Source organism: Sciurus vulgaris (genome assembly GCF_902686455.1).
Source record: "Sciurus vulgaris genome assembly, chromosome: 16".
NCBI lineage: Eukaryota > Metazoa > Chordata > Mammalia > Rodentia > Sciuridae > Sciurus > Sciurus vulgaris.
The window spans coordinates 63,287,364-63,306,767 of NC_136477.1; the positions used below are offsets into that span (position 1 = coordinate 63,287,364).

At 40.4% G+C, this 19,404-nt stretch overlaps 1 protein-coding gene and 1 long non-coding RNA gene across 4 annotated transcripts in view; one reads left to right on the forward strand and one right to left on the reverse strand.

Annotated features, from left to right (window-relative positions):
- LOC306646624 (uncharacterized protein) overlaps nucleotides 1-19,404 on the reverse strand; it is a 280,420-nt gene that overhangs the window by 158,937 nt on the left and 102,079 nt on the right. The window lies entirely within an intron of this gene.
- The window catches only part of LOC306646654, a 745,829-nt gene continuing 730,362 nt past the window's right edge, over nucleotides 3,938-19,404 (forward strand). Inside the window, exon 1 of the long non-coding RNA XR_013759929.1 lies at nucleotides 3,938-4,034. This is a non-coding gene — a long non-coding RNA (uncharacterized lncRNA). The remainder of the gene's footprint in view (nucleotides 4,035-19,404) is intronic.

Here is a 19,404-nt window from a genome sequence, read left to right on the forward strand (position 1 = left end):
CAATCACACTGCCTGCAAGTTGAACTGCATGAGTCTTCCCTGCAGCCCAGTGAATTATCCCAGCTCCAAAAACTTGACTGCTGGCTTATCTGGTCAGTCTTTCCTACACCCCAGGAATTTCCCACTGGCCCCTCACAGTCTCTGCTTGCTTACAGTGGGCCAGTCTTTCTTACATACCAGCTAATTTCCACTGCCCAGGCACACTGTCTGCTTGCTCAGATGGGTCAGTCTTTCCTTCCCTGGGACATTTTCCCCAAAAACCTAGGACCAGGGCAGGATCTAGTTGAAGAGGTCAGGGAAAGCTTTCAGTTCAAAGGTGCACCCAGGCCTGACTCTTGCAAAGGTCAGGGACAAAAAAGCTAGGCATCAGAACACAAAATCAGACATGGCTGACACAAAATCCCGCTGTCACCCAGCTCTGTGACCTGGGGTCAGTACTGGTTAGCTTGAAGTGTTGCTCATTAGTGGTATTTCTACAAGGTCTCTGCTTTCAGAGAGAAGCTCAAGTCAGAGCTGCTGTCAGTACTTCTGTGGCTGTGGAGGGCTGGTATGAGTGCGAGCATCTCTTCAGCTGCATACAGGTTGATCCTGGGAAATGGTGTGAATTTTCTCCACAGGCTCAATGGAAATGTGTTGCCTCAAGGGAGTTTTAGACAGTGAAAGTAGAGTGCCCATGCCAACTCAGCCCAGGTCAGCAGAAAGACCTTCAGTTCTGCAAAGTCTCAGTGTTAAGCAGGAAAGAAATACTGTTTCCTTACTAGAAAAACAGAAATACTTGAAAGAGCAATTAATGCAACAGGCTCTTTCATAAACAGTGTTCAGATGCTGGCTGCTTGCTCCCTCACAGATCCCAGCTCAGGTGGAACCCTGACTGATGACTAAGCTCTGACTCCTATAGAGAGTTTTGTAGACACTGTGCACTTTTTAAGACAGCTGCTAACTTGCAACATACTAGATTTTCTTCTGAGAAGAAAGACAAGCCATCTGCAATCTTCAGAAATACCTCACAGTTCTGAAGTCCTCACATGCAACTAATATCCTCCATTTAGCAAGTGAACATCCAGACAGCTAAGAGAACATCCCCTCATGAAAAAGAATCCAAGGGCTCAAGGGAACATATTCTTTAGAAGAAAAAGAAACTAACCAACTACTCAACTGTTCCACTAACAGTCTTCCTGATGATTTAAAAACTCCCCTCAGAAAGCCCTTGCTGCTCAAGCCAGCATCGCTCACCTGGTGACAAACTCCCTGCGATGATCTGGCTTGATGCCTGTCCACATGCCAAACTTGGAGGCCTGTGCCCCAGAGTCAGCTGAAAACATATGCAGCCTCATCAGCTACAACAGCATGGAAGACATGCATGGAGAACCAAGGAGCTTCCCACCACAGAGAGCACACAAGGCAATTTCAAATAACTTCAAGAAATGGAGTTACTCTTTACAAAGAGTGAGAGGAAGAGGGCTCATTAACCTCCTCTCAGAAAAATCAAAAATCAGAGGTGCACAGCAGCACTTCACCCCAGGCCACACACTTTCCAGGGCCTGGTATAACATGAAAACACAGGGCCCTATGTTCAAAATTTACAGGACCTCAGGACTGAAGCACCAAATTCTGGTGCGAGTGCATCCCTTCTGTGCCTGTGTGACAGCACAGGGCACAAGCCCATACTGCTTGTCCCAAGTCCAGGGGACCTGAACCTGTCTGGCCAACAGTAGTAACCTAAGGCACTTCCTTTTCAAAAAAGCATTGCTATACAATTCACATGCCATAAATGCCACCATTTCAAACTGCAAAATTCTGTTGTTTTTAGTACATTCACAGAGATGTACAAATGTCATCACTATGTCCAGATTTGTGGTGGGCGACACCTGGGGTCCTACCACAAAGACCAAGCTAAGACCAATCTAAGATGGTGGCTGGCACAGCGCCAGTGGGCATGTAGTTTGTCTCTTGCTGTAAACAGGAAGATGAGCACACTGGCTCTCCCTCTCAGACTGTTGTGCCCAGCGGCTCAAGACCCCACAAAGACCACCAGAGACCATGATCAATGCAAGCAACAAAGAGTCATTTATTAGCAAGCTCAAGCCTGGTCCTCCATGCACTCAGTAATCAGTGACACTAAGAGGCCCTGAGCCCTGGTGCTGCAGTCCTTTTTATATTGAAAGGCAAACAGTTTTACAGTGTTCTTTTTAATTGGTTAACATATAAAATTGTATACAATGTTATTTTAAGTTCTCGGTCACCCTGACCTCCGAGAGGAGGGTTATCATTATCTTTAAGTTTGCTTTTGTGCTGGCAAGGTCAGCCACCGGGCCTTTACAGATAAGAGGTGAAGATTCTTTGCAGCTTTTATGAGGGGTTGAGGGCAATTATGGAAGAGCCTCGTATTTACACAGGTGTGGGCTCTTTTTATCTTTACATTCCCCCCTTTCCAAGAACATTTAGAGAGCCATTTGGGTCTCTATAGTTTTAACCCTTACTGCTTCACGGGTTGATATTGGGCCCTTAGCATCATTAGCTGTACCGTATTTATTCTATCTTTAACAAAAGCAATTAACTTATTGATTATACAAGGTCCTATAGTTACAGCTAGTAGCAACAATATTAGGGGTCCCACTGTAGCAGACACCACAGTAGTTAACCAAGGGGAAAAATTGAACCAGGATTTAAACCAGCTCTGACTAGCTTCCCATTCTTTCTTTCTGTTTGCTAGTCCTTCTCTGATTTTTGTCATATTATCCTTGATTATCCCAGAGTGATCTATGTAAAAGCAACATTCTTCTCCTAGGGCTGTACATAGACCTCCTTGCTTACAGTCTTTAAAGGCAGGTAAATTTGGTAATCAATGAGCTTTGGAGACTCTTAACATTTTATTCTCCCAGGGGCAGTCTTCAACTTCCAGAGGCAGATGGGTTTCATGGCCTTCATTTCCTTGATTTGACCCAATCCCCTATTTCTACACTAACTAACCTGTTCTTAATTCTGGCTTCATTTCTCCCTCTAATCTTAGGAACTCCATGCAGCGGGGGAAGGGGATCGATGATCACTCTGTCTACTTCGAGCTGGAAGTGGGTGGCATGGGGCAAGCAGCTTGGAGTTCCTTGTTTTAAAAATATCGGGTCAATTGAGGAATCCAAGGTAAAAGTCTGGCTGGGGAAGAGCAGGTTGTAAAGTCATCTGGGGGTGGGTGCTTCTATGAGAGAAGAACAAAAAGATATGAGTACTGAAAGGAGATTGGTACAAAGTAAATGTTGCAGCATCTGAAACATGCCACTGAGTATCATGAAAATGACAGAAGGCAATCTCTCACCAGGAGGTGGAAGAATTGAGAAATTGTTCCCATAACTAGGCCTAGTAAAGGCTGGAGATGACAAGGCCTTTATTTGGGGACTTTAACATTGTCCAGGTTATCAGGAATGTAAACACAACATTTAACTCTTAATGTCATAGATGTCCCCAGAGAATATAGTTAAGCTACTTAATGTCATCTGATTTTTGTAAAATATCCCTTTATTGGTAAAACCTGTGTTTAGTAGAGGTCTCTATACTTCTGTTACTTAGGGCTAGGTAATCATACTAGCAAACATAGATTAAGTCTACCTGTGTAGCTTAGGAAGGTCTTAAACTGACTAAAAACTTCTGACTCTGGCAGTTTCTCTTGATAGTTATCAGGCACATTTGCTGAAGAATCTTTCATTTGTAGCTTCCAGTTTTTATTCTAGTGGGCTAATACAAGTGTACATCTTAAGTTACATTTAACTATTATTTCTTTTAAATGCCCAAGAATGGCTGTATTTTGGTTTTAATGTTTTGCTGGGTGTCTAAGAACAATCTGGTCAAATTGGCCTGGTTCCTGTCTTGTTAATGAGTCAGCTGAGTTCCCACAGGGGTCACTCATAGAGAACTTAGGAGCATCTTCTTAGCTCCACTAGTGCCATTGGTTAGGCAGGGTCTCTTGATGAGGTGGCTTCCTTTGGAAGCATCAAGGGAGGTCTCCCTTTTTTCATGACCCTCCTCTGCAGCAGATGCACTGAGTGATTTTTCATCCTCTATTCTCAACAATTTCCTTGATCTGGAGGTTGTGTGACCCAGAGTTGCAGCACTCCTTAGAGAAGTCCCCTTATTCCCTGGGTTCAGGCTGACTTTGAGGGCAAGATACTGTTTCTTCTTGGCCTCTGTATTTAATTCCAATCTCTAAGTTTGATCTTAATCATCCAGCAAACCAGTCTCACTAGTCATAAAGTAAGAGTACTGAGATTTAACTTTAATGTCCATGACTTTACATTTATTTACCCTTTTATTTAACTGGAGTCTGTTTTAGTACTGGAAGTTACCACTATGTGGTCTATAGGTGATGGCTTATTATCACAAGTTACCTAGGTTGTATGTTCTGGAAGCAGCTACTTCTGCAAAACATTAACAGGTAAAAGTTTTACAAAATGAATTTAGCAAGAGTAAAAATATATTTTGTTTGTATAATAGCTATCTTGAATTCTGACTGAGAACCACATTATATCCCCTGTTTGAGATCACACTACTTTTACAACAAGAACCAATCTTTTGACTATAACTTTAAATAAGCTGTAGTCTGACTTATTTTGGAGTCACTCTAACATGCAGCAGGGTGGGGCAGAGCCTTATCTCAGGTAAGGCAGGGCTCTTTGCAAATCTTAAGTAAAATGTTCTAATCCTGAAGCTAAGTTTTCCCCCTTTTGCCATGACCTCCATGACCAAATTTTCAAGTTCAGTGAAGGACAAAGGAGTATTAGAAAAAAGAAGTTTATAAACACAGATTTTGAAGATTAAGCTGAGATCAGATGGAGCTCTGTTCTCTGATGGAGATGCAGATCTAAAGAGTTATGTTAGCAATCTTTGTACATGACTTATTATTTGGTTAAAAACTATGTAAGCATTATTCTTTGTTTTCATTCTTTGTTACAGAGACTAGAACATCTACGCAACTTTTTCCATAACTGCAAACTGCAAGGTTAGGAACTCTGTGTAACTCTCAAAGAAGTCCACTGTCCAAAGTTACTGTAAGGTGGGCAGGAACTAGAGAAGGGAGCTGATGAAACACTGATTATCTAGCAAAACAATTTTTTTTTTCTGCCCAAGAGCTGTGTGCCTGAGATCAATGTAAGAGCTGATAGGACTCCTGTACAGAGCCTCCCCAGGGAGGGTACTACCACAGCAGTTAAGCATCTTGTGCCCCTACACAGGAACACTTCCAGGCACCAGGAATGCTACAGTCATGTGGTCAGAGACCCCAATCTCAGTCATTGTTGTCCCATTTTTGCTATTGCACATTACACTCTTTATTAAATGTCATTTTAAGAAGTTTACATATATTGATACCTAAGTCTATATGAACATTAGTTAACACAGTCTAACATTATATCCAAAACAGGAATCAATCAAAGAAAGGCTGAGAGAGCTTTTAAGTTTTCTTTTGTGTAGCAAAATGCTTTTACCTTCTACTATATGAACCTTTAAACAAATCAGGCTGTCACTAACTCTTAGATATACATTTAGATTTAAGTTTTTATCTCAGTGAAACACGTAACCAATTTTACATATATCTTATTGACAATACGTCACATAATAGAACATTAAATGATAAAAATAAATGCCCAATAAAATGTACTCCTTAAGTTTAATATTACCATTACAGACAAGTTTATTCTGGAGAATAGCAGTGCTTGATAAATTCCCTGCTTTAAAAACATGTGTACCTGGAAAATATGAACACATTTAATATACAAAGAGTGACCATTTTACAATTACCTTGATATTTTTATATTTTACCAAATTTAGTTTTTAATGAAAAAAATAGACTCTGTAACATAGTACAATACTCTTAACAGTTGTTTAACCATAATTGTATAAACCCCTAATTTTTAGGACTAATTGTTCTAAAGAATAAAACTTAATGGACACAAAGTTAAGAGTAAATTAGTGTTTCAAATCCTTGTCATTTTACCATATAGATTAGACTTTAGTTTATATCAGTACAGTAGTATTTAACTTTAAGAAAAACCTTAAACAGCTTTAACTGATTGTCTCACATACTTGTAACCAACTTAGTTTCATGCAACTTTGTTGACATTTACCCTTTACTTACATACAGACTTTCTTAGCACTTACTTAGACCTTCATGTATTTCATCACATAAACACTTTCTTACCCAGAAACATTTCCTATTCCCTTTTACTAAATATATTTTCATACCCAGAACCTTTTATTTTCTCTTTCCTTTCTGTAGACAACTTTTTGTTCACATTCTGAAATAACTCTCATGAAATTTCTGAATTTAGATAAATAATTCCATTTTAACAAGATAAAATATTTTGCTGTTTATAGTACTCTAACTGAAACCCAGTGAGAGGGAAGATGGTAACTCTAAATCCAAATCTAAGAGCTCCTTGGAGCTTTGCAGAACTGGAGGGGGAGCAGGGGGAAGTGGTAAGGGAGCAGATGGAACGCTCACCCTCTGGGTTGGGGTTTTACCTGTTAGGACATAACTCTTAATAACCTTGTTTTTAGTAATGACACAAAGCAATTTTAAACACTTTTTAATTTACCAACCTATGAAAACACCAATAATGTTTAAGTATGTTACTCCATGGAATTTAAGGACTTATGAGTACTTAATGTTATTTAACAATTAGCATTTTAACTTTGCAAATTAATCAGATGTCTTCACAAGCACATTTGAGTAGTCCTATACATGTTAAATTTAATTCACTTATTCTGCAAAAGCCAAGATATCAGACAAGTGTCCTGAACAGTATTTGACATCTCTTTCCTGTGGAAGAAAAGTCCTAGAATCAATTGATATTAGACATTGTTTAACATCAACATTTCATTAGTTTGACCACTTAGAGCATTGCAAATTATTTTTAAAGACATTTCACTTTTATTAGTTTACCCAATTTAAATTGAACCCTTTTAAATCATGTGAATAAAAGTATTTGGATCCATTTTTAAATTTCAATTTTAGGAGTGCTCAGTTTTGATACAGACAAAACATGATATCAGACACAAAAACAAATAACACAAAATCAAAGGTCTTGTAACTTTATAGGTGAATCTCCATTGCAATGTAACAGATGTTTAAAAATTCTAGTTGAATAAAAAATAGAACTGATAAAAAAAATCATGAGCTCAAAAAATATAGAATTTAAAAAAAAAAAAAGTCCCGGAAAAATGATACGGCCATTAATTACTTTAGTAAAGCACCATAAAATTTACTTTTGCTGGACTTCAGGTAAGACTCTTTTTACCTTTTTTTCCCCTGGGTTTGAGACTGGTCTCCTACTGAGCTTTTAGGCTTCCTTTATTTACATTTCAATGTAAACCTTGACTGAGATCTGGAAGGATCTAACAGGTTAAATCTTGCTTCATAGGTAAGATGACAGCAGTGAGTAGGGGCAGCAGCGGAAGGCAGATTGCGGAACGGAGAACTGAGACGCATCACTAGGGCACCTTATGCAGGACTTTAAGGCGTGGCAGGCCTCTCTCCTTCTAAGCTCTAAGAAAAGCCTGTCTTTCTTTCAAAGTTTCTCTCTTAAGCAAAGTTTCTTTCTCTCTGATAAGCGGGGTCTCTCTCTCTCTCCTCTCAAAGCAAGTAAATCTCATTTCCTCTATCCTCTATAAATGAACAAGCAAGAAACAAAGTCTGTCTCTCCTCTCAAAGCAAGTAAACCTCATTTCCTCTATCCTCTACAAACAAGCAAGAAAGCAGTGCACTAAAGAGAAAGATAGAAGTGCCTCAGTTTCCACTCCACCACCCATAAGACCCGGGCAAGTTGTTGCTGCAGGCGGTGACAAATATCCATGGATTTTGGAACCGCAAAGAGCCAGCGACACTGGGTGGTGGCACATTAAAGATGTACTTTACTTACTGCACAGATGTTTAAAAATAACTCTAGAGTTGGATAAAAATAGAACTGACCAAAAGAATCATTTACCTAGGTATGTAGAATCATAATTATGAGCTCAGAAATACAGCATTAAAGAAAAAAAAAAAAAGAATCCTAGAAAATTAGTTAGTTCTGTGTAGAAGTCCAGGAGTTTAAAATGAACACTTTTTTCTCTCTCAGGTTACTCCCCCCTCTCCTGCTGAGACTGCTACCATTTACATTCCAATGCAGGCTTCAGCAACGCCAGGCAGTGGGGAGGGAGGGATTGCCCAGGACTTTTTAACCTTTTTTTTGTTTCTGGTTTGTTTCAAGTTATGTTTGAATGCAGAAAATCACAAAACATTGTTTACCACTACTTTTGGGGAATGGAGCTGCTGAGCTCTCTGCCTAGGGGGATTGGAGTAAACAAATCTCTTAGGAACAAGGAGAAGGACTGTAAAGTACCGTGCAATGAGTATCCGTAACCCTAAGATTGGACTAACACAATAAAGAATTTAATATGAGACAAGAGTAAAGACTATATGGTAGAATACACAAACAGACAGACATATAGCATGCTAGATCAAAGTTGGCTAGTTGGTATTTTGTCAAAAAAACAAAAGCCCAGATACGACAGAGTTGCCCAGATGCAACACAAATGTTGCCCAGATGCAGCCAAAGGCTGCCCAGATGCAACAGTCACCCAGATGCAACACAAAGGTTGCCCAGATGTAGCACAAATGCTGCCCAGATGGGTCGAGGTGACGTCTCTCAAGACCCTGCTGGGGCACTATAGCACGTCTGCCAGGACTCTGCCAGCCCAGAACCAGAACCTGCAGGGAATCCAGACACAAATACGGCAATGCCTTACTCACTGGCCAATGATGTTACTTATGACTCTATGATCAAGTGTCTGGGTGGGCTTGGGGTATCCTGGACGAACCCCATATGTTGTGCCCAGCAGCTCAAGACCCCAGAAAGATCACCAGAGACCACAATCAATGCAAGCAACAAAGAGTCATTTATTAGCAAGCTCAAGCCTGGTCCTCAGCACACTCGGTAACCAGTGACACTAAGAGGCCCTGAGCCCTGGTTCAACAGTCCTTTTTATAATGAATGGCAAACAGTTTTACAGTGTCTTTTTAATTGGTTAACATATAAAATTGTTCACCCTGTCCTCCGAGAGGAGGGTTATCATTATCTTTAAGTTTGCTTTTGTGCTGGCAAGGTCAGCCACCTGGCATTTACAGATAAGAGGTGAAGATTCTTTGCAGCTTTTATGAGGGGTTGAGGGCAATTAGGGAAGAGCCTTATATTTACACAGGTGTGGGCTCTTTTTATCTTTACAAGACCATGCCTAAGCTACCAATAGTAATATTCCAAGACTTACTTCCCCTTGGCAACAAATTTCTGATTGGTTTATTAACTGTATATAAGTGAGTGTTCCTCCTTTAACAAAGGTCTTTCTGTCCAAGCAAGTAGAGTGTGGTGCATGTTTCACTTTATGTCCCGCTGGACGGCAACACAGATTGACTGGCCACTCCTAAAAGAATCCTGCCATGAGAACCCAAACATAAATTTTTACTTCCCTCTCAACTGTCTTTTAACAGGTGGATTTGGAGGAGTCCTGGATTCTACATAAACAGTAATCACAGAGGACCAAAGTCTAAGACTTATTGCACAGGCTGGATATAAGAGTACCCACAAGGTCCTCCCTGAGCTATTTAAGGTTTTTCCTAAGGTAAAATACTAATGTCCTGATATAAACCAAAGTACAATCTATATGGTAAAATGACATGGTAAAATGACAAGGATTTAAAACACTAATTTACTCTTAACTTTGTGTCTATTAAGTTTTATTCTTTAGAACAACTAGTCTTAAAAATTGGGGTTCATAGAATTATGGTTAGACAACTGCTATGTTACAGAGTGTACATTTTTCTTTAAAAACTAAATTTGGTAAAATATAAAAGTATCAAGGTAATTGTAAAATGGTCACTCTTTTTATATTAAATGTGTGCATATTTTCCAGGTATACATGTTTTTAAAGCAGGGAATTTATCAAGCACTGCTATTCTCCACAATAAATTTGTCTGTAATGGTAATCTTAAACTTAAGGAGTACATTTTATTGGGGATTTATTTTTATCATTTAATGTTCTATTATGGGACCTATTGTCAATAAGATATATGTAAAATTGGTTACTTGTTTCACTGAGATAAAAACTTAAATCTAAATGTATATCTAAGAGTTAGTGACGGCCTGATTTGTTTAAAGGTTCATATAGTAGAAGGTAAAAGCATTTTGCTACACAAAAGAAAACTTAAAAGCTCTCTCAGCCTTTCTTTGATTGATTCCTGTTTTGGATATAATGTTAGACTGTGTTAACTAATGTTCATATAGACTCAGGAATCAATATATGTAAACTTCTTAAAATGACATTTAATAAAGAGTGTAATGTGCAATAGCAAAAATGGGACAACAATGACTGAGATTGGGGTCTCTGACCACATGACTGTAGCATTCCTGGTGCCTGGAAGTGTTCCTGTGTAGGGGCACAAGATGCCTAACTGCTGTGGCAGTACCCTCCCTGTAGAAGCTCTGTACAGGAGTCCTATCAGCTCTTACATTGATCTCAGGCACACAGCTCTTGGGCAGAAAAAAATTGTATTGCTAGATAATCAGTGTTTCATCAGCTCCATTCTCTACTTCCTGCCCACCTTACAGTAACTTTGGACAGTGGACTTCTTTGAGAGCTACACAGAGTTCCTAACCTTGCACATTGCAGTTATGGAAAAAGTTGCGTAGATGTTCTAATCTCTATTACTCTCCTGAAAACAAAGAATAATGCTTACATAGTCTTTAACCTAATAATAAGTCATGTACAAAGATTGCTAACATAACTCTTTAGATCTGCATCTCCATCAGAGAACAGAGCTCCATCTGATCTCAGCTTAATCTTCAAAATCTGTGTTTATAAACCTTTATTTTCTAATACTCCTTTGCCCCTCACTGAACTTGAAAATTTGGTCATGCTGGTCATGGCAAAAGGGGAAAAAATTAGCTTCAGGATTAGAACATTTTACTTAAGATTTGCAAAGAGCCCTGCTTTACCTGACATAAGGCTCTGCCCCACCCTGCTGCATGTTAGAGTGACTCCAAAATAAGTCAGACTACAGCTTATTTAAAGTTATAGTCAAAAGATTGGTTTTGTTGTAAAATTACTATGATCTCAATAAAGGGATATTTTACAAAAATCAGATGACATTAAGTAGCTTAACTATATTCTCTGGGGACATCTATGACATTAAGAGTTAAATGTTGTGTTTACATTCCTGATAACCTGGACAATGTTAAAGTCCCCAAATAAAGTCCTTGTCCTCTCCAGCCTTTGCTAGGCCTAGTTATGGAAAAAATTTCTCAGTTCTTCCACCTCCTGGTGAAAGATTGACTTCTGTCATTTTCATGATACTCAGTGGCATGTTTCAGATGCTGCAACATTTACTTTGTAATCTCCTTTCAGTACTCATGTCTTTTTGTTCTTCTCTCATAGAAGCACCCACCCCCAGATGACTTAACAACCTGCTCTTCCCCAGCCAGACTTCTACCTTGGACTCCTCGATTGACTCAATTTTAAAAAAAAGAAACTCCAAGCTGCTTGCCCCACACCACCCACTTCCAGCTCTAAGAAGCCAGAGCAGTCATCGACCCCCTTCCACAGCAGCATGGAGTTCCTAAGATTAGAGGAAGAAATGAAGCCAGAATTAAGAACAGGTAGTTAGTGTAAAAATAGGGGATCAGTGAAATCGAGGAAATGAAGGCCATGAAACCCATCTGCCTCTGGAAGTTGGAGACTGCCCCTGGGAGAATAAAATGTTAAGGGTCTCCAAAGCTCATTGATTACCAAGTTTATCTGCCTTTAAAGACTGTAAGGAAGAAGGTCTATGTGCAGCCCTAGGAAAAAAATGTTGTTTTTATATCGATCACTGTGGGATAATCAAAGATAATATGACAAAAATCAGAGAAGGACTAGCAAGCAGAAAGAAAGAACGGGAAGCTAGTCAGAGATCATTTAAATCCTGGTTCAATTTTTCCCCTTGGTCAACTACCCTGGTGTCCGATATAGTGGGACCACTAATATTGTTGCTACTAGCTGTAACTATAGGACCTTGTATAATCAATAAGTTAATTGCTTTTGTTAAAGATAAAATAAATATGGTACAGCTAATGATGCTAATAGCCCAATATCAACCCATGAAGCAGTAAGGGTTAAAACTATAGAGACCCAAGATTGGCTCTCTAAATGTTCTTGGAAAGGGGGGAATATTGAGAACAAGGTGATATCTGTGCAACTAACTGTCTTAAGCACCAGAATGCAGGCAGTTGCGACTGCACACTCAAAAGCCAATACAGTGCAAATAGGACTGCTGGGCCCCCATGCTTATTGAGGTTGTAAAAAATATTTGTCTGAGAAATGTGCAGCTGCCTAGAAACCTTATCTATCAAGGACAGGGGGGCCTAACTCCAACTCATGTCCTGCATAGTTCACCCCTTCCCTCCTCCCTTCTTCCTCTAGGACTGTTCAGTTCTGGTGGGACCCAATGAGAATCAAATAGATTGGCAGGACCCAACCAGAGGAGGACTAATATTTAGCTGTTCAAATGTTAACCAATTAAAAAGAACACTGTAAAACTGTTTGCTTTTCATTATAAAAGGCCTGTTGAACAAAGGCTCAGGGTCTCTTAGTGTCACTGGTTACTGAGTGCATGGAGGACCAGGCTCGAGCTTGCTAATAAATGACTCTTTGTTGCTTGCATTGATCATGGTCTCTGGTGGTCTTTGTGGGGTCTCGAGCCACTGGGCACAACAATATGACTCAGTGATAATATGCCCCTGAGTTCAATCCCTGGTAGCCACCCCAAAAAAATCAAAAAAGGCATTTTAGACACAAACATAATTACTGTCAACTTTGTATTGAAAGACAGCAGAAAGATAACAGCTAAAATACTTTGAATATTATATAACAGGTAAAAATACTTTGAATATAAAGAATAAGCTGAAGAGTTATTTCACCAGACTTCCAGATTCATCGCATTGGTCATGAAGACCACATGTGATGACCGGCAGAGGGAGAGACACAGGGACAATAAATTAGAACAGAGCACCAATAAGAGACAAGAGAAATGTGTTAGCTGACTTTGCACAAAGCCAAGAAAGTAATTTAGTGAAAGAAGTCCGATCTTGTCAACAATGGTGCAGGGAGAAAGTTCATCAACCACTGCCAAAAAGGAAATGAGCTGTCTTAAACCTTACACATAAATTAAAGGGGACCACAGACCTGGAAGAAAACACAACACTGTGAGATGCACAGTGTGTTGCTAAGCTTCCCATAACTTTGAACAAAATAACTGACAAGAGCAACTCAGAGGAGCACAGGTTTATTTAGACTTATGGAATCAGAGCATGGTTGGCGAACTCCACTGCAGAAACCTCATGGTGGATGGGAATGAAATAAGAAGGCAACTCACCTCTTGGTAACCAGAAATCAGAAAGAGAAACAGACAGACAGTAAGGGGCCTTACAATGTGCAAGCCCACACCCTGGAACCCACTTCATCCAGCCAAACCCCACCTGCTTGCCATTCTCAACACCTCCCAGTGAAGTCCATCCAAGTCATTATATTTTTATATTTTCTGCCAGTACAGGGGATGGAACCCAAGGCCTCACATGTGGCGGGCAGGTGCTCTACCACAGGGCTATAACCCAGGCTGCTCCATTCACATGATTTATCTACTGCGTGGGTTAATCCCTTGATGAGGTTAGAGTCTTGTAATCCAGTCTTTTTACTTCTGAACACTGCAACATGAACACCTGAGCATTGGGGCCATTCTGGATCCAAACCATAACATTTAGGAAAACAAAACTGAAGTAAATGGGGAAATCTTTGGGACATAGGGTTATGCAAATCATTCCCATATTTCCAAAAAACAGTGCAATCTAGGGTCTGGGGTTGTGGCTCAATGGTAGAGTGCTTACCTAGTACATGTGAGGCACTGGGTTCGATCCTCAAAACCACATAAAAATAAATAAATAAAATAAAGGTCCATCTACAACTAAAAATATTTTTAAAAACTCAACATGAAACACAACAAAAAAAAAACTTAAAGAAAATGGCAAAAAGACTTGAGGGGACTTTGCTGAAAGAGAATACAATCACAAGGGAGGTGTTAAGTGTCTTTAGCCATAAGGATTCCAGAAATAAGATGAGTGGGCAAATGGTCAAGTCAAGAGACTGGTAAAACCATGGACCTGGTCAAGACTTAACAAAGAGAAAATGAACTGTTCACACAAACAGGTGGGGCGAGTTCCCAGAGACTCATGCTGGGAAACCATCTGAAAGGTAACACACCACCTGAGTCCACTTAAGCAACACAGATGAGGTGACCAGGTCACAGACGAGAGGACCTTTTCAAGGCTGTCGAAGGTTAAGGATGTGACAGGGCTGGGGAGGGACAGAGGTGAAGAGAAAGGGAGACAGGAGGGGCCCTGAGCACTGGAGGCCTTCTGCATCCTGAATGTGCTGATGTCAGCACCTGATGAGGCCACAACACAGGGTTTCAAATGAGGTCACCTTGAAATGCAGGGTAAAGGGCACAGGGTGTCTGTTCACCATTTCTTTTCAGTGTGCATTTGCAATTACCTCAGTATAAAACATTTACTTCTTTTAAAGATCTCAGGCCTCAGGACAAAACTACTTGGCCCTGCTCACAGGCTGAAAAATATTGAATTAGTAAGAGGTGAAGGGTCCAAGCACAGAACCTCCATTTGCAATCTATTTTAGTATTTAGAGGACTGAAAGTCTACCTAAGAGAATTATCTTGTAACTAACAGAGAGTACCAGCCAATCACAGCAGCAAGTTCTGAATTTACCAAAGGAGACAAACACTAGTTGAAACCTGCAAAGTTGACTTTGTAACCATTTGAGCTATTTTGTACCTTACTTCTGTTTTGTCTGAAAGTGCTTCCTGATCCTGAATCCCTGCCCTTCTGCTCTTGTGCTCCTGCATTGTGAAACCTGAGTTGTTTTTTCAAACTTGTTCAATAAACTACTTCATTTTAACTTGTTGAAGATTATTCATTTAAAAATGACTTTGGGATCTAAACAAAGAGTTTTGTAATTTAAATATAATTAGAGTTCAGTAATATTATTTTGATGTTTATAACCTATTTGCATGCTTCCGAAATCTAATAATATTTAAAATAAAACTGTTACTTATCAGAGTATTTAGGAAGCATAATATGGTCTTTAAGATCATAACTTTTAAAAATAAGTGACATTTAATTAGAACAAAGAGTACAAAAATCTAACATCATCCAAATTTTATGAACCTTAACAATCTCACTATTTGTTTTTTACAAATTCTGAGGGAAAAATAAATGAAATAGTAAACTCCATAAAATAATGTTGGAACTAGTCTCTATCTTTCAAGACCCTTTTACTGACTTTGACCATTTTTTTTAACCAAATGCCCTGCTAGTAGCATTCACATTGCATGATTCATCATTTTACATGTTTCTGTGCTTCAGATTGGACCCAGGACCGCATGCATGCTAGGTAAACTACCACTGAGCTATACCTCAGCAGCTAATTCTAACTTTTAACAGAGATTCTGTTTTAAGACCTTAAGTTATAACACTTCAAAATGTGTTTTTATTAAGCTTATGCACCAACAGTGCAAATGAAACTAATTATAAGATCATGCAGCAAAAAGGAAGAAACAGACATTATGAAGGGAGACATGAAGCAGAATTTATTCTTAAATCAACTTTAGTATTAATTGCATATAATAAGATCACCTGCATAATGCTGTAATGATTAAATGTTGGAGAATGGCTTGTGAGACATCTAAATTAATAATGTACACAAAAACGTTTTTGCTCTTTTCCTTTCTCCAGCTTCATTTTAGTTAGTTTAATTTCGAACCACTTCATACTTAGCTCCTCTCTATTCAAATTATACTTGCAACAGTTCCATTTCCAAAGGTTGTCTTTCCACAGATCCAGTGAAATTTTAAAAAATCAAATTTTAAACTGTGTTTTATTAAGGAACAATGATTTTACTGGTTATGTAATTTCATTTAAAGAAGTACAACTAATTAAAAGTTATTTTCAATGTTCTAGGTAATCATAATTTGACAGTCCTATTTAAACATACTTTTATTGATTAATGTCAGAATAATTAAATCTTGATTAAATTATGAATAATGTGAAAATCATTTTTGTAAATATTGTGTTAATATAAAATCAAGAAAAAAAAAGCTTCCAGGCAAAATAAGAGCAAGATACATCAGAAATCACCTATGATTTTAAAAAAGTGGTCAAGAAATAACAGATGAGAATACATTTCCTAAAAATGGGAAAAAATTCATGCAACACAAGCCTCTAGCAAAAACACTAGACTGTATCTCCAGGATGGGGCTCCAATGCCCAGAATGCTAGCCAGTGCTTCCATGGTGTCTGCAGGACACACCAACAATGCAGGTCCAAGTGACAGGTCATGTGAGTGCCCTCCCAGCAGAACGTGGGAGCCCTTTCCTCAGAAAATTGCTGCAGACCCATAAAAATCTGACATAGTGAGCAAGACAAGGATGGAAAATAGCACTTTGTGATTCTGTGTCTTCATGCAGCCTGCAGAGTATCCCCTAATTTCTATTTGTTTTCCTCCCCTAAAATTCAGAATCAGGACTGATACATCTTAGGGACAGATCTGCACATCAGCAATTTCTCTTACATACTTCATTCTCGTCAATGATGTTAGTGTGTTCTATCACCCCAAAGTCTCTTTAGCTCACAGTACTGACACATTCTGCACATCACACCTGTAAGTTCAAGGTCAGTAAAATAGGTCCAACCAAGAGCTGTCAATCACTGATGCAGAGAGTAGCCTCATGTCTTCAAGAACTTTCCTTCTGAAGATTCAATGACAAATCACAAGCACAGGAATAGCTCTCTCTTTACTATTATTTTATATTAAAGTTGCCTGAAAATAGAACAGTATCACTGAGGGTCCTCAAAAAGGGGGAAAAAAAGTTGGAAGAAAGGAAGTGATCAGAATAAAAATGATTTAAAAGGAAAAATTCATATTGTTATATTTATTAGGACTTTAACTCTTCACCCTCCCAGAATAAAAGAAGATGGAATATCCTCTGCCTATATATGGCAACAAAAAGACCCAGCCCAGGCTGCCTCATAGACCTGTGAAAGGAGGAATCAGTCAACCAGACAGTAGCCTCCTGGATGTTACATGAGCAAGGTCAGCAATCCACTACCCTCTGTGAGTGTTCCAGGAGTCATTTTTGTCAGTATGAAGGGATTCACTATCATGGTGACTGACCTAGAGGATGCGGGTGGAAACCTTATCCCATTAATGTGGGGCTTAGTCTTTTTGGAAGTTTAGATCTTCTGAGTGCAGTTTCACAACAGGGATGGGTTAACCAGAAGAGGCCTCAGCGATGTGTGGTGGGCATGTGGCATTTAGCTCCTGGGAGCATCTGCATGAGGCTCACACAGGAGCAATGGGGATACACTGCTAGAATCCTCAAGGGATTGTGGTGATCATGGGTTATGGAGCTCCCAGTTGCCTCTGGGAGAGAGCTGCAGAGGATGAATTGGCTGTACTAACCTGAGTCCTCAGGGTGACTTATGAACATGTGGCTTGCAGCTCCCAGGAGCCTCTGTGTGAAGACTGCATTGTAGAGATGGGCTGTAGTATGCAGAATCAACAAGGGTGCATGGTGAGCATGTGATCTGAACTCCCTGGAGACTATGGGTGTGGCCTACAAAGGAAGGATGGGCTTCACTACCCAGAATTATCAGAGGATTTTGGTGAGCATGTGCCCTGCAGCTCCCTGGATAATTTGGATGATATTTGAGCAGTTAGGATGGTTTACACTGCCCCCAGTCTTCAGTGGTGCCTTAGAGTATGTGGTCTGCAGGTCCCAGGAGCCTCTGTGTGAGGTGCACTCAGGAGAGTTGGGCTACACTATACAAAATCCTGAGAGATGTGTTGTGATCATGTGGCCAGCAGCACCCAATAGCCTCTGTGTGAGGCCTGCACAAGTGATATGCAATCTACTACCCAGAATCCTCAGGGGTGAGTGGTTATCATGAGGCCTGCAGTTTTCAGGAGCTAGTGGGTGAAGACTGCAAAGGAAAAATTGTCTGTACTGCACAGAATCCTCAGTGTTTTGTGGAAGGCATGTGACCTGCAGCTCCCTGGATCATCTGCGTAAGGTCTCTCAAGGAAGAATAGTTTACACTGTCCATAACCCTCAGAGGTGCTTCATGTGCAGGTGGCATACAGCTCCTGGAAACTCTGGGAGAAGCCTGCATTGGAAGGATGGGCTGCACCACCCAGAATACTCAGGAGTGTGTAGTGAGCATGTGTTCTGCATCTCCTTAGAGCTTGTGCATAGGGTGGGGGGTACACGGGAGGGATGGGCTTTATAACCAGAATTCTGAGGGGTGTGTAGTGATCATGTGGCCCACAGGTCTCTGGAACCTCTGGGTGAGGGTTGCACAACAAGGATGAGTTAAACTACCCACATTAATCAGTGGTGACTTATGAACCTGTGACCTTCAGCTCCAAGGAGCCTCTGAATGAGGACTGCCCAGGAGGGATGTGCTGAGCACACCCCACGGTGTGGTGCAGCTCACAGAATCCCTTGCTTATAGCCACAAGGGCAGATTTGGCTGCAATATCTGAATCTTCATTGTGCTAGGTAAGCATGTGGCTTGCATCTCCAGGAGACTTTGGTTTGGGGATTTTGGTTTAGGGTGGGTTACACTACCCAGAATCCTCAGGGGTGTGTAGTGACCATGTGGAATTCAGCTGCTAGTAGCATCTTGGTGAGGGCTTCAAAGGAAGGATGAGCTACTTTAACAAGTATCCTCAGGACTCATGGTAAGTCTGTGGCCCGCAGCTCTCAACATCCTCTGGATGAGGGCCACAGAGAAGGGATGTGTTACACTACGGAGAATCTTCAATCATATGTGGTGATCATGTGTCTTCTAGCTTCTATGTGGCTCTGGGTGAGGGCCACACAGGAATTATAGGTTATGATACCCAGAATCCTCAGGGTAGGTTGGGGAGCCTATATCCTTCAGGTCGCAGGAGCCTTGTGTGAGGTCTGAACAGGAGAGATGTGGGGTGCTTCTCAGAGTCCTCAGGGATGCATGGTGAGCATGTGGCTTGCAGCCTGTAGTTGAGGGCTCCAATGGAAAAATGTGTAGCACTACCCATAATCCTAAGTATGCCTTATGGACATGTTGCCTGCAGCCTCCAGTAGACTCTGAGTGAGGTCTGCAATGGAAGAATGAGTTAAACTGACCACAATCCTCAGGGGTGCCTTATGAGTATGAGGCCTGCAGATCCCAGGAGACTCCCCATGGGGGCCACATACAAGGGATGGACTGCACTGTCCAGAATCCTCAGGGGTATGTG